General features: G+C 43.0%; 1 protein-coding gene and 1 long non-coding RNA gene across 3 annotated transcripts in view; one reads left to right on the forward strand and one right to left on the reverse strand.

Moving 5' to 3' along the window:
* The first annotated feature begins 6,809 nt into the window (after positions 1-6,809).
* The window catches only part of LOC115203380 (TP53-binding protein 1), a 38,727-nt gene continuing 31,404 nt past the window's right edge, over positions 6,810-14,132 (forward strand). Inside the window, exon 1 of one of the 2 annotated variants that reach the window (XM_029768035.1) lies at positions 6,810-6,916. The gene's annotated coding sequence lies outside the window, so the exon portion shown is untranslated. The remainder of the gene's footprint in view (positions 6,917-14,132) is intronic. The other variant, XM_029768036.1, reaches the window with a different exon arrangement.
* Positions 10,987-13,734, reverse strand: LOC115203383 (uncharacterized). The gene is made up of 2 exons (XR_003880157.1): positions 13,600-13,734; positions 10,987-12,763 (listed from the first exon to the last, which is right to left on the reverse strand). It is a non-coding gene; the product is annotated as an uncharacterized LOC115203383 (long non-coding RNA).

Genomic DNA, 14,132 nt, shown 5'->3' on the forward strand with positions numbered 1-14,132 from the left:
ATGATGATGATGATGATGATGATGAGTGGTATACCACATGGTCCTTCTCATTTGTTACATCAATAAGTTAGTTAACATAGTTAAGATCCAAAATACAAAATGGGTCAAATAAACATAGCTGTAAACCACCAGCATTAGGCCTACTACAACTAGTCCTGTAGTTTCCTAATAGGCCTCCTCACCAAATATCTCAGGGAACATGTGTTCCTGTAAGACTGTCTTTGATATATATCTGTGTCTGGAGAAAGTGAAGCAGTTTCTCTTGAATAAATAGGTGTATTTATATAACTGTCGCTGGATGTACCACCAGGAGATGTTTCCGGTAGGCTGCCACACTGACACCTCTTTGTTCCCTTCCTGAACACAACAACCCTTCATCTGTGCAGAGACGTTCACAACAAAAGGCCTCAGAGACAAAGTGGAATAGAATATGTTTTGTACAATGTTAATGTATTTGATTATCTCCTAAAATAGCTGGAAAATAACTAAATTAGCTACAGAGGGGAAAAGCTGGCATGAAATTACCAGAAAATTGGAGGATGTTCATTGAGTTCTCCACTTGTCATGTTTTATAACAGGAAACTCAATTGTTGTGGGACATAAATGATCTTGAATCAGGATGCATATTAGCTTACATATACAGTTGAAGTACATTGACCTTTACTTTGGAAACTGAGAACTAATTGAATAGTAAGACTTCATTATTTTCACCTTTGATTGACAACAATGAATTAAAACTGCTGTTTGTCCTCATAGTAGGCCTATGTAACTCATATCACCCTATGACAGAAACATTTAGGTAGAGATGAAATTCAGCGCCAGAATATGAACATTTATTTCAGATTTCGATCTGTTTTGATTGTCATTTTAAGGCCATTTTGAAATGATAATTTAAAGACCAAAATCACTGTTTGACTTTGACCCTTATCTTATAGTTGACACTAGATATTGTACTATAGGTTTAGTTTCTATGTCTGGTAATTACAATGTATAGGTGGTTTAGGAGCTATATGACCAGGAGCTTTACATCATATAATCTCCCCAGAGAGTACTATGCACTGCACCAATCAGACCAATCCGGGCAATTATCTAAGAAAGAACGGGAGAGAGAGGGTGGAGGACAGGACTGGAGAGATTTGGGGAGTAACACAAAGATTTACACAATTTGGCATGCATGTCATGAACAGCATATGAATGGCTACCTCAGAACATAAATAATTGCTGAGTTATATATAAATTCTGGTTGTTTGACAACCTATACCACATGACCTAATCTGAATATGAAGGGACGTCTCGTATTTTCATAATTCACTTGATTGATCTTTGATCTGACGTTCAATATCTGACTGTATTATCAATACACGTATGAATAGTTGAACATTGAGCTTTGAAAGGACACAGCAAAGCAGGAAGGGATTGTATTAGTATTTAGTATTTTATTAGTATCTCCATTAGCTGTTGCCAAGGCAGCTGGTACTCTTCCTGTGGTCCAAACAGGAACAAATCAACACATCACAACAAAACAACAGTCTACATCATAAATAAAACAACACATCACAACAAAATAACATTCTACATCATAAATAAAACAACACATCACAACAACATAACAGTGTACATCATAAATAAAACAATACATCACAACAAAACAATAGTCTATATCATAAATAAAACAACACGTCACAACAAAACAATAGTCTATATCATAAACAAAACAACACATCACAACAAAACAATAGTCTATATCATAAATAAAACAACACGTCACAACAAAACAATAGTCTATATCATAAATAAAACAACACGTCACAACAAAACAATAGTCTATATCATAAATAAAACAACACATCACAACAAAACAACAGTCTACATCATAAATAAAACAACACCTCACAACAAAACAATAGTCTACATCATAAATAAAACAATACATCACAAAACAATAATCTACATCATAAATAAAACAATACATCACAAAACAATAGTCTACATCATAAATAAAATAACACATCACAACAAAACAATAGTCTACATCATAAATAAAACAATACATCACAACAAAACAAGTCTACATCATAAATAAAACATCACATCACACAAGACATTGTGCACTATACACATGTTCACCACTCCACCATTACAAATGTACAATATCAAATGTACAATATTACAACAATACAATTTAAAAAATGTGTGTGTGTGTGTGTCTTTTGATCTTACTTTGACATGAAGTATGATCAGAAAACGTTTTTTTTATGGTGAAGTGAGAATTTAGCTACAAAGAAAGCAATATTTGCAAACAAGGATATTACTAAACAGGAAGCAGTAGACCTATAGCCATTCACTGTCTTTTCACATGGTGGCATTTTATTCACTCTAGCCTTCATTCTTCGACACATTTACATGTGCATGGATGCTCTCACCTTATATATTTACCAAGCACACCACAGTGGGCTTTAGGTTACTCTAAGGCTGCTGTGTTTGCGAGGTGCCTGTCAGATAGTGACGTCTCCCGCAGCAGTGAGAGATGGCTGGGGTTGTTAATACGCCATGTCTCTGCTCTGGAGTAAATCTCCCTCCTCTCAGCAGGACAGTGTTTGTGTCCCAAATGGTACCCTATTCCCTATTTAGTGCACTACTTTTAACCAAAGCCCTATGGGCCCTGGTGAAAAGTAATGCACTATGTAGGAAATGGGTTTCCATTTTGGACACAGCCTGCCAGTGTTACAGCCCTCAATGAGTCAGCACTCCTATTGATCTCACACTGAGACAGGCCTGAGCCAAAGATCCTCTAAAACTGAACCTGCTGTGCTTGTGAACAAGAGTATCTACTGCCCTCTGTAGGACTAAATGAGAACGCTTTTGGTTTGATCGCTTTAAAAAGAACGTTTCTTAAAAGTGTAATATTAAGTCCATTGGTTTACTAATAGACAAATCAGTACCATAAATTAAAATATTAATGTTAATTTTCTTACATAATTTTCCTAAATGAAGTAAATGATTGTTACAATGTTCATTGGTATGCAGGATATTTCAGAATGTGGTTTAGGTTGTACACAGTTAAAGCACAGACCAAATCCAACATATTGGTGTGACAAGTTGAAATGTTTTTAAAACAGTCCCATAGGCCAGTAGACTCTTATAAGCTCTTAGCTTGTGAGATCAGGATGGTTCGTACGAGGCTAGTAGGCCAGTAGACTCTTATAAGCTCTTAGCTTGTGAGATCAGGATGGTTCGTACGAGGCTAGTAGGCCAGTAGACTCTTATAAGCTCTTAGCTTGTGAGATCAGGATGGTTCGTACGAGGCTAGTAGGCCAGTAGACTCTTATAAGCTCTTAGCTTGTGAGATCAGGATGGTTCGTACGAGGCTAGTAGGCCAGTAGACTCTTATAAGCTCTTAGCTTGTGAGATCAGGATGGTTCGTACGAGGCTAGTAGGCCAGTAGACTCTTATAAGCTCTTAGCTTGTGAGATCAGGATGGTTCGTACGAGGCTAGTAGGCCAGTAGACTCTTATAAGCTCTTAGCTTGTGAGATCAGGATGGTTCGTACGAGGCTAGTAGGCCAGTAGACTCTTATAAGCTCTTAGCTTGTGAGATCAGGATGGTTCGTACGAGGCTAGTAGGCCAGTAGACTCTTATAAGCTCTTAGCTTGTGAGATCAGGATGGTTCGTACGAGGCTAGTAGGCCAGTAGACTCTTATAAGCTCTTAGCTTGTGAGATCAGGATGGTTCGTACGAGGCTAGTAGGCCAGTAGACTCTTATAAGCTCTTAGCTTGTGAGATCAGGATGGTTCGTACGAGGCTAGTAGGCCAGTGGTTCCCAACCTTTTTCAGTTTCTGTACCACCAACTGAATTTTGCTCTGCCAGGAGTACCCCTGAAGTAGCCCCTCATGTGCATTTTACCACTAGACCCATGGTCTCATGATCCAGATTCAGATTCAGAGTGTTTAATAGTCACATGTACAGGGTTACAGGTGTGATGGCAGGGTACAGTTAATATCTTAGGCTTCGAGCTCCAACATGCAGGACTAAGTGAAATACAATAACGAAAATGGTAATAAAACAACAACAATAGTAATAGAAATAGCACTATATAATAATAACAACTGTAGCAGTGATGAATAAATAAATGTCCCTGGGTTGGCAGCAGAGTAAAGACTGTTGGGGGGGGGGGGGGGGGGGGGAATGACCATAGGGGGAGCAGCAGCATGATCATTGAGGGTGTGTGGGGAACAAGTGAAATAAAAACAATAGAAATTATAATAACAAAAATCTATAATATATACTGAGCAAAAATATAAATGCAACATGGTCCCATGTTTCATGAGCTGAAATAAAAGATCCCAGAAATTGTCCATATGCAAAAAAAAAAAAGAATAGCTTATTTCTCAAAAATGTTGTGCACAAATTTGATTACATCCCTGTTAGTGAGCATTTCTCCTTTGCCAAGATAATCCATCCACCTGACAGGTGTGGCATATCAAGAAGCTGATTAAACAGCATGATCATTACACAGGTGCACCTTGTCATGATGCTCCTGTACTGCCCGTGTCTGAGTGATTGAAGAGGGGAGAACAGGGCATGGCTTGGATGGCTGGGGTCGCTGGTGATGTTCTTAGCCTTTCTGCGACACCTGGTGTTGTAGGTGTCCTATAGGGCAGGCAGTGTGCATCCAATGGTGCGTTTGGCTACATGTATCACCTTCTGAAAAGCCTTGCGGTCCGCGGTGGTAGAGTTGCCTTACCAGACTGTGATATAGCCCGACAGTATGCTCTCGATGGTGCTGATGTAGAACACTGTGAGGATCCTCAGGGACAGGACGCATTTCTTCAGCATCCTGAGGTTGAAGAGTTGCTGTCGTGCCTTCTTCACCACGGTGTACATGAGGTTAGAGCATTTGACCTTCTCTGAGATATGTACGCCAAGGAATTTGAAGTTATTAACCGTCTCCACGGCGGACCCGTTGATGAGGATGGGGGCGTGTCCAGCCTGGTTCCTCCAGAAGTTCACACTCAGCTCATTTGTTTAGCTAACATTGAGGGAGAGGTTGTTAACCTGGCACCACACCGTCAGAGTGCCTACCTCCTCCCTGTAGGATGTCTCGTCGTTGTTGGTAATCAGGCCTACTACTGTTGTGTCGTCAGCGAACTTGATGATGGAGTTGGAACTGTGTGAGGCCCCTCAAGTACCCCCTGTGGATAGGCCAAGTACCCCCAGGGGTCCTATTACCCTCTGTGCATAGGCCAAGTACCCCCAGGGGTCCTATTACCCTCTGTGGATAGGCCAAGTACCCCCAGGGGTCCTATTACCCTCTGTGGATAGGCCAAGTACCCCCAGGGGTCCTATTACCCTCTGTGGATTGGCCAAGTACCTCCAGGGGTCCTATTACCCTCTGTGGATAGGCCAAGTACCCCCAGGGGTCTTATTACCCTCTGTGGATAGGCCAAGTACCCCCAGGCGTCCTATTACCCTCTGTGGATAGGCCAAGTACCTCCAGGGGTCCTAGTACCCTCTGTGGATAGGCAAAGTACCCCCAGGGTCCTAGTACCCTCTGTGGATAGGCAAAGTACCCCCAGGGTCCTAGTACCCTCTGTGGATAGGCAAAGTACCCCCAGGGTCCTAGTACCCTCTGTGGATAGGCAAAGTACCCCCAGGGTCCTAGTACCCTCTGTGGATAGGCAAAGTACCCCCAGGGTCCTAGTACCCTCTGTGGATAGGCAAAGTACCCCCAGGGTCCTAGTACCCTCTGTGGATAGGCAAAGTACCCCCAGGGTCCTAGTACCCTCTGTGGATAGGCAAAGTACCCCCAGGGTCCTAGTACCCTCTGTGGATAGGCAAAGTACCCCCAGGGTCCTAGTACCCCTGGTTGAGCACCCTAGATTTTACAATTCTAAAATCAGTGAATCAGACAGCCTAAATACAGTGAATAAATTGGATTCTCAAACTTGAGCTGTCCCAGTAGGCTACATCATATTTTCTTCTGGATTAGATATTCCATAAACCTGTACCATACAGCTAATGACAGTACAAAATAGTTATAGAACCAACCACAGTATAGAACCAACCACGGTATAGAACCAACCACAGTATAGAACCAACCACAGTATAGAACCAACCACGGTATAGAACCAACCACGGTATAGAACCAACCACAGTATAGAACCAACCACAGTATAGAACCAACCACGGTATAGAACCAACCACAGTATAGAACCAACCACAGTATAGAACCAACCACGGTATAGAACCAACCACGGTATAGAACCAACCACAGTATAGAACCAACCACGGTATAGAACCAACCACAGTATAGAACCAACCACAGCATTACCCTACTTTTATTATTTTACTGCACATTTTTGTTAATGCTCACTTTTCCAAAAGTGATGAAAATATAGCCTAACATAATTACATGATCAACATTTTAGATTTATTAAAAGTAATCCCAGTCCCACAATAAATAACACACGTGTCGTCCTGCACTTTTAGAGGAGAAAAAAAGTTCCAAAAGGGGTCTTCGGCTGGCCACATAGGAGAACCCTTTTTTGTTTCAGGTAGAACCCTCTGTGGGAATGGTTCTAGATTGAACCCAAAAGGGTTATACCTAGAACCAAAAATAGTTCTTCAAAGTGTTTTCCTATGGGGACAGTCGAATAACCCTTTTAGGTTCTAGATGGCACCTTTTGTTCTAAGAGTGTGCGCACCTCAGCACCTACATGCACTAATTATGCCAACATGTTAAAAATGCCATTGCATCTTTAAGTGGTAGTGTCTGTATCCACACCCTGTCTTCCTGGAAAAGAGAGGAGGGGGGGCGAGAGATGTGAACGCAGTCAACGCGCACCGGTATTGCTGCAAAGGGGGCAATACAAATCTCATACTTTCTGCTTGCACAAGAGAAAATCAACTTTTCAGGTAAAGCAATAGTTTGTACTTTCTAGCGCCTAATACATTTTTGGGAGAAACGTGTCATCATATAGGCCTATTTGAGCATCAATGTCACTGGTTTGTGTTCAAGGACAGGTTCAGAATAGTGTCTTGCGTTTGGATTTTCGTGCTCCAGCTGCTGCGCATTTCATATTTTCGGTTCCAACTCAACTGGTCAGCTTGGCGATATGACGCGCCAGCACGATGCACCGCACCGTGTACGTATGTGTCGCCTATAGCCATATGATTTCCATATCAGTGGTACTGTGTTTAGGGTTGGGCTTGAAGAAAAGTATGCACGATCTAATGCTGTTATTCCGTTTAAAATTTTTTTTTAAATAGTTAAATCATATTTATGTATACGCTAGCTTATTTTAAACCTTTTGATTAAACATTTTATGCATATATTGTTTATCAACGAAATTAGCCTATAAATAATATCAGCTCATGAGGGTGCATGCTGTCCAAGGACAACCCAAAATGTGTCATCTTCATTGCAGGGTAGGACTGTATTATGGGTGCCTCGATAATGTGCCAAAGATAGCCTACTTGTGATTGCTATTGAGTTTTACTGGCTCAAATAACCTTTCTGTGCTGCATGTAGATACACGTTTAAACAAATCTAATAATTTGAATAAACTATCTCAGCCTAAGCTATTCATTCCCATGCTACACTAAGGGAACGATCATATGCTGTTCTTTCTCAGCTGAGGTAGTTTATGAAGACTCAGAGTGCCAGTGGGTCAACTAGACTCAAGGTTCTCTGTGTTAAGATGTAAAGTCTAAAGACTTTGTTATAAATACTTATTTAAATAGAGTTGCCATAGCATCCCTAATGGACTTGGTGTCCTCTGACAAAAGATTTGTGAGACATTTCAGAGTCAATTCACTGAGGATGTGGGAATATGTATAAAGCGTTTTCTTACATTCAAACATCAAGCCCTTTTCTGTGGCCTATCTTAGAATGAGATAAAAATGTGCCTATGGCAGCATTTTGAATGGCACCCTATTCCCTAGCCATTTCAGACAGCCCATGTCTGGGTAGATGATAGTAGATAATATAGTGGAAACTATCAGTAACCGTAATGTACCATCCTACATCTGATCCAGTTGATTTCATTAGACACACATGGGTAAGCAACTGCATGCTGATTACATACTTGGTTAGAGTTAAATGCTAAATGTCCTGGGTCCTGATGCATGAGAAATATTTTCTAATGCCCTACTTTTGTGAGGAACAGATTGTGGCGTCACCATAGAAACAGAGGGAGGTTAAAGTAGTCCTGAGTATCCATGGGACTGGTTTGATTAAAAAGATAGTTCACCTATGTCATGAAATTAAATGAAAAGAAGTCCATGTTAGGCGAGAGCAATCCACACATTGATTTTGTTTACATAGCCAGGGCTGCCACGGTGCCACCAGCTGCAAACGTTGGCAATCTTTACCCAAAAAAACTGTCTGAGTGAATGAACTCCAGGCATACATGAATCCTGTTAAAATAACTTGAAATAAAATAATGAATCTACAGTGGGGGAAAAAAGTATTTGATCCCCTGCTGATTTTGTACGTTTGCCCACGGACAAAGAAAGGATCAGTCTATAATTTTAATGGTAGGTTTATTTGAACAGTGAGAGACAGAATAACAACAAAAATATCCAGAAAAACGCATGTCAGAAATGTTATAAATTGATTAGCATTTTAATGAGGGAAATAAGTATTTGACCCCCTCTCAATCAGAAAGATCTCTGGCTCCCAGGTGTCTTTTAAACAGGTAACGAGCTGAGATTAGGAGCACACTCTTAAAGGGAGTGCTCCTAACCGCAGCTTGTTACCTGTAAAAAAGACACCTGTCCACAGAAGCAATCAATCAATCAGATTCCAAACTCTCCACCATGGCCAAGACCAAAGAGCTCTCCAAGGTTGTCAGGGACAAGATTGTAGACCTACACAAGGCTGGAATGGGCTACAAGACCATCGCCAAGCAGCTTGGTGAGAAGGTAACAACATTTGGTGCGATTATTCGCAAATGGAAGAAACACAAAAGAACTGTCAATATCCCTCGGCCTGGGGCTCCATGCAAGATCTCACCTCGTGGAGTTGCAATGATCATGAGAACTGTGAGGAATCAGCCCAGAACTACACGGGAGGATCTTGTCAATGATCTCAAGGCAGCTGGGACCATAGTCACCAAGAAAACAATTGGTAACACACTACGCCGTGAAGGACTGAAATCCTGCAGCGCCCGCAAGATCCCCCTGCTCAAGAAAGCACATATACATGCTCATCTGAAGTTTGCTAATGAACATCTGAATGACTCAGAGGACAACTGGTGAAAGTGTTGTGGTCAGATGAGACCAAAATGGAGCTCATTGACATCAACTCAACTCACCGTGTTTGGAGGAGGAGGAATGCTGCCTATGACCCCAAGAACACCATCTCCACCGTCAAACATGGAGGTGGAAACATTATGCTTTGGGGGTGTTTTTCTTCTAAGGGGACAGGACAACTTCACTGCATCAAAGGGACGATGGACGGGGCCATGTACCGTCAAATCTTGGGTGAGAACCTCCTTCCCTCAGCCCGGGCATTGAAAATGGGTCGTGGATGGGTATTCCAACATGACAATGACCCAAAACACACGGCCAAGGCAACAAAGGAGTGGCTCAAGAAGAAGCACATTAAGGTCCTGGAGTGGCCTAGCCAGTCTCCAGACCTTAATCCCATAGAAAATCTGTGGAGGGAGCTGAAGGTTCGAGTTGCCAAACGTCAGCCTCGAAACCTTAATGACTTGGAGAAGATCTGCAAAGAGGAGTGGGACAAAATCCCTCCTGAGATGTGTGCAAACCTGGTGGCCAACTACAAGAAACGTCTGACCTCTGTGATTGCCAACAAGGGTTTTGCCACCAAGTACTAAGTCATGTTTTGCAGAGGGGTCAAATACTTATTTCCCTCATTAAAATGCAAATCACTTTATAACATTTTTGACGTGCGTTTTTCTGGATTTTTTTGTTGTTATTCTGTCTCTCACTGTTCAAATAAACCTACTATTAAAATTATAGACTGATCCTTTCTTTGTAAGTGGGCAAACATACAAAATCAGCAGGGGATCAAATACTTTTTCCCCCGCTAGTATATTATGTTCAAAATGTGTGTATGAGTTATTTCACTCAGCTCCCTTATGGAAAGACTCTATCCACCTTTGGTTTCACTTCTAACGTGCTCATTATGGGGAGAGCCAGCAGGAATTCACTTCTAATGTGCTCATAATGGGGAGAGCCAGAAGGAATTCACTTCTAATGTGCTCATAATGGGGAAAGCCAGCAGGAATTCACTTCTAACGCGCTCATAATGGGGAGAGCCAGCAGGAATTAACTTCTAATGTGCTCATAATGGGGAGAGCCAGCAGGAATTCACTTCTAAAGTGCTCATAATGGGGAGAGCCAGCAGGAATTCACTTCTAACACGCTCATAATGGGGAGAGCCAGCAGGAATTCATTTCTTACGTGCTCATAATGGGGAGAGCCAGCAGGAATTCACTTCTAACGTGCTCATAATGGGGAGAGCCAGCAGGAATTCACTTCTAACGTGCTCATAATGGGGAGAGCCAGAAGAAATTCACTTCTAACATGCTCATACTGGGGGAGAGCCAGCAGGAATTCACTTCTAACGTGCTCATAAATGGGGAGAGCCAGCAGGAATTCACTTCTAATGTGTTCATAATCAGGGAGAGGCAGCAAGAATTCACTTCTAACGTGCTCATAATTGGGAGAGCCAGCAGGAAGGAGATGAGGAAAAAGAGTCCATTTCATAGCCACCGACAGGTCTGATTGGAGTGCCATTTTATAATGATGGATTGCATTTAGGTTTTCTACCAGTGTCTCAAGCATTTCATATTCTGGGGGCAACTCACCCCATCTATACAACTGCTATTGAACACAGCCTGTGACTAACCCTAACCTAACCCAGTGCCCTATCCACACATCACTCCTTCAAAGCTCCACTCTACCACATGTAGCCTATACATCAGCCAAAGTCCAAATATACATTGTCAGTCATATTATATTTTTTACTCCCAACAAACTGTTTATTATAGGAAAATGCAAACATCATTACAGATATTGTGTAACCTAACTCTCCAGACAGAGGATCTCTTCTTCTTCTGTTGGGCTGTAGAAGGCGGCTGTGTGCTGTTGGGAGATCGAGGGGAATGAGGGAGACGATGGCTGACTGGGCAAACTCTGATCCGTTACCACTTCCTCTATCATACAAAGGTTTCCTGAGAGCCCCCTCGTCTTCCTGTCCTCCTTCCGAATGTTCCTGAGCATGCTGGTTATCTGGCGCCGGCACTTTACCCAGTCTTTACCACATTGACGCATGTCTAAAGGCGAAACTTAGTGGCGTCAAACTATCTTATGGCAGAAAGTTTGTCCGGGTCCAGTTTAAGGCCCAGTGCAGGAATGCCCTTGAGATTGCTGGTAGCGAGTTCACATTGGGAGAAGACTGCGTGTAGAAGGTATTGCACTGTTGCCCTAGGCGTCTGAAACTTGTGTGCGGTTCTAATTGTGCTTGCAGGAAGACGCACATTCCACTTCATGTAGCCCAGCCAAAGCAACTCATCCCTCTCTGTGTTTGTTATGCTTCTCTGAATTTGTTTGCCTGCAACAGGTCTCCTTTGAGCTGACAGAGGAGTCTTCTGCAAAGGCTCAGCAGTGGTTTGGCTGCCAGGCAGATGGTTAGTCATTTGGTGGCTTTCTACTACGGCTTTGGCAAGCTGAATAGGTTTATCCTTGGGGACATGAATTGGCAGCCTGCGAGAGACATTGGTCACTTTGTCTTGACGAGCCATGGGGCTACAGATTTCTATTTGGACCTGTTGCTCTGCTTCCTTAATCGACATTTGATCATAGTCCACCTCAACCTTCACAAAACATTGGTCGTTGGTTTTGGCAAGCTGGATAGGTTTATCCTTGGTTACCTGACTTGGGGGCCTGGAGGCTACCACTCTAGTGAGTGACATTGTGTTGACTATCTGGATAGGTTTATCCTTGGTTACCTGACTTGGGGGCCTGGAGGCTACCACTCTAGTGAGTGACATTGTGTTGACTATCTGGATGGGTTTATCCTGGGCTAACAGACATGGTCGCCTGGTTGGCTTCATAATGTTGTTATGCTGGGTAGGTTTATCCTGGAAGACATGGGTCACTTTGTCCTGACTAGCCAAGGGGCTACAAAGTTCTATTTGGACCTGTTATTCCTCTTCCTTAATCAACACTTGATCATAGTCCCCCTCAACCTTCACAGGACAAAGCTCCTCAACCTTCACAGAACATGGCCCCTCAACCTCCATAAGACATGGCTCCTCAACCATTCCAGTACATTGTTGGTTCATACCATTTGGTTTAGCCATGCTTGGCACTTCTCTCACTGTATGCGTTTGATTGTCTCTGTCTGTAAAGGTGTCAACAACGAGAGAGGATTGAGATGCGTTCTCTTTATAAAAGTCTCTCTCCGCCCTGAGATCGACAGCTTCGACTTGCAGAGCATCATGCCTGGACTGCAAATCATTTAAGGACTTCCTCAGGACCTCACACGATACACAGGTGCCCAGGTCCTGCTCTTCAGTTTCTTCTGTGGTGTCAGCATAACTGTCCCTCGGGTCACACCTCCAACCTCACTCAGGTCAAGGCACTTCTTCTTCTTCACCGCCCTGTCATAGTTCTGCAGGTTTCTTTTACCTTCTGTCTGAGCTGTGTTCGGACTCAAGGCATAGTCCTCTGGGCGAAGGAAGAGGGATGGGGCAAAGTCAGGGTGGTCCGGATGCAGGTTTGGTTTCTCTGAAATATGAACTCAAATTAGATTTTAGTCTCTTCAGACAGACACTTAAATTATTGCACTGGAAATGTGGTGTTCCATGCAGTTGCCTGTGTGAACTGTCTTTGACAGTTTACCGTACATCACGTCCTTCATGAAAACTCTGTAGCTTGCTAGCTCTTTGTCGGGAAGCCAACCACTGTCATAGGGAATAAATCAAACTAACTAGCCAGCAGATCGACCGGCTTGCTTACAGCTGCCCTAGGGTCGGACAGGCTTGTTTACAGCTGCCCTAGGGTCGGACAGGCTTGTTTACAGCTGCCCTAGGGTCGGACAGGCTTGTTTACAGCTGCCCTAGGGTCGGACAGGCTTGCTTACAGCTGCCCTAGGGTCGGACAGGCTTGTTTACAGCTGCCCTAGGGTCGGACAGGCTTGTTTACAGCTGCCCTAGGGTCGGACAGGCTTGCTTACAGCTGCCCTAGGGTCGGACAGGCTTGCTTACAGCTGCCCTAGGGTCGGACAGGCTTGTTTAGATTAGAAATGGCTTGGATAATGTACCTCAATCCAGGGATGCGAAATTAGTTGTTCTCCGAATTGTCCCATTATCCTAACTGTTACACAGAGAAGATTGAACAAATGCAACAACAAAATAGCAATTCAATCTTCTAGGTGTAACAGTTGGGATAATGGGCCAATTCGGAGAACAACGCATTTCTCATCCCTGGATTGAGGTATGTTTTCCAAGCCATACCTCACCCCGCCTCAATTGTCTTAATCTACACCGGAAGCCTGTCCTACCCTAGCGCAGCTGCAAGCAAGCGGGTAGGATCTGTTGGCTACGAACTGGCCATCAACTTACTTAAAACAAAGTGCCTCCCACAAATGCGAGAGATAGTAGGGTGCCAGTCGTTTCCCATTTGGAGTACCAATTTACCACCCACACGGGAATGCAGATCTGGTTCGGGGTCTTCTCTCTTCACCATTTTTATCCAAGTTTTCCTTTGACTTTGAGCAATTTCGTTCTCTCCAGTAGGGAATCGGAAAAACCCTAACCCTCCTCCTTTCCGATATTGGGCCTTGCACCCCCAAACACAACATTGCATTTTGAAGGTCCGTAGCTAGTTGTTCAATTCTGGATAACGACGTTAACTAGCTAGCATTAGATAGCTTAGCTAAGCTATCGTATGTTTATGCCAAATATTTCCCCTGTGAATGCGTTTGCGGGTTTCCGATTTCGACGTTCTGCTGCCAGAACAGCCTTGTTTACAAATATTACGATTTCGTGAAATATAGCTAGCTGTAGAGTATGAAGCTAGTCGTTTTGCTGTTTTATTCAGTCTTCAAACTGTTTTGGTATGACGACAGGGCCAGAAGCGTCCCAGATCAATCATA

The sequence above is a fragment of the Salmo trutta genome, chromosome 12 (genome assembly GCF_901001165.1).
Source record: "Salmo trutta chromosome 12, fSalTru1.1, whole genome shotgun sequence".
Taxonomy (NCBI): Eukaryota; Metazoa; Chordata; class Actinopteri; order Salmoniformes; family Salmonidae; genus Salmo; species Salmo trutta.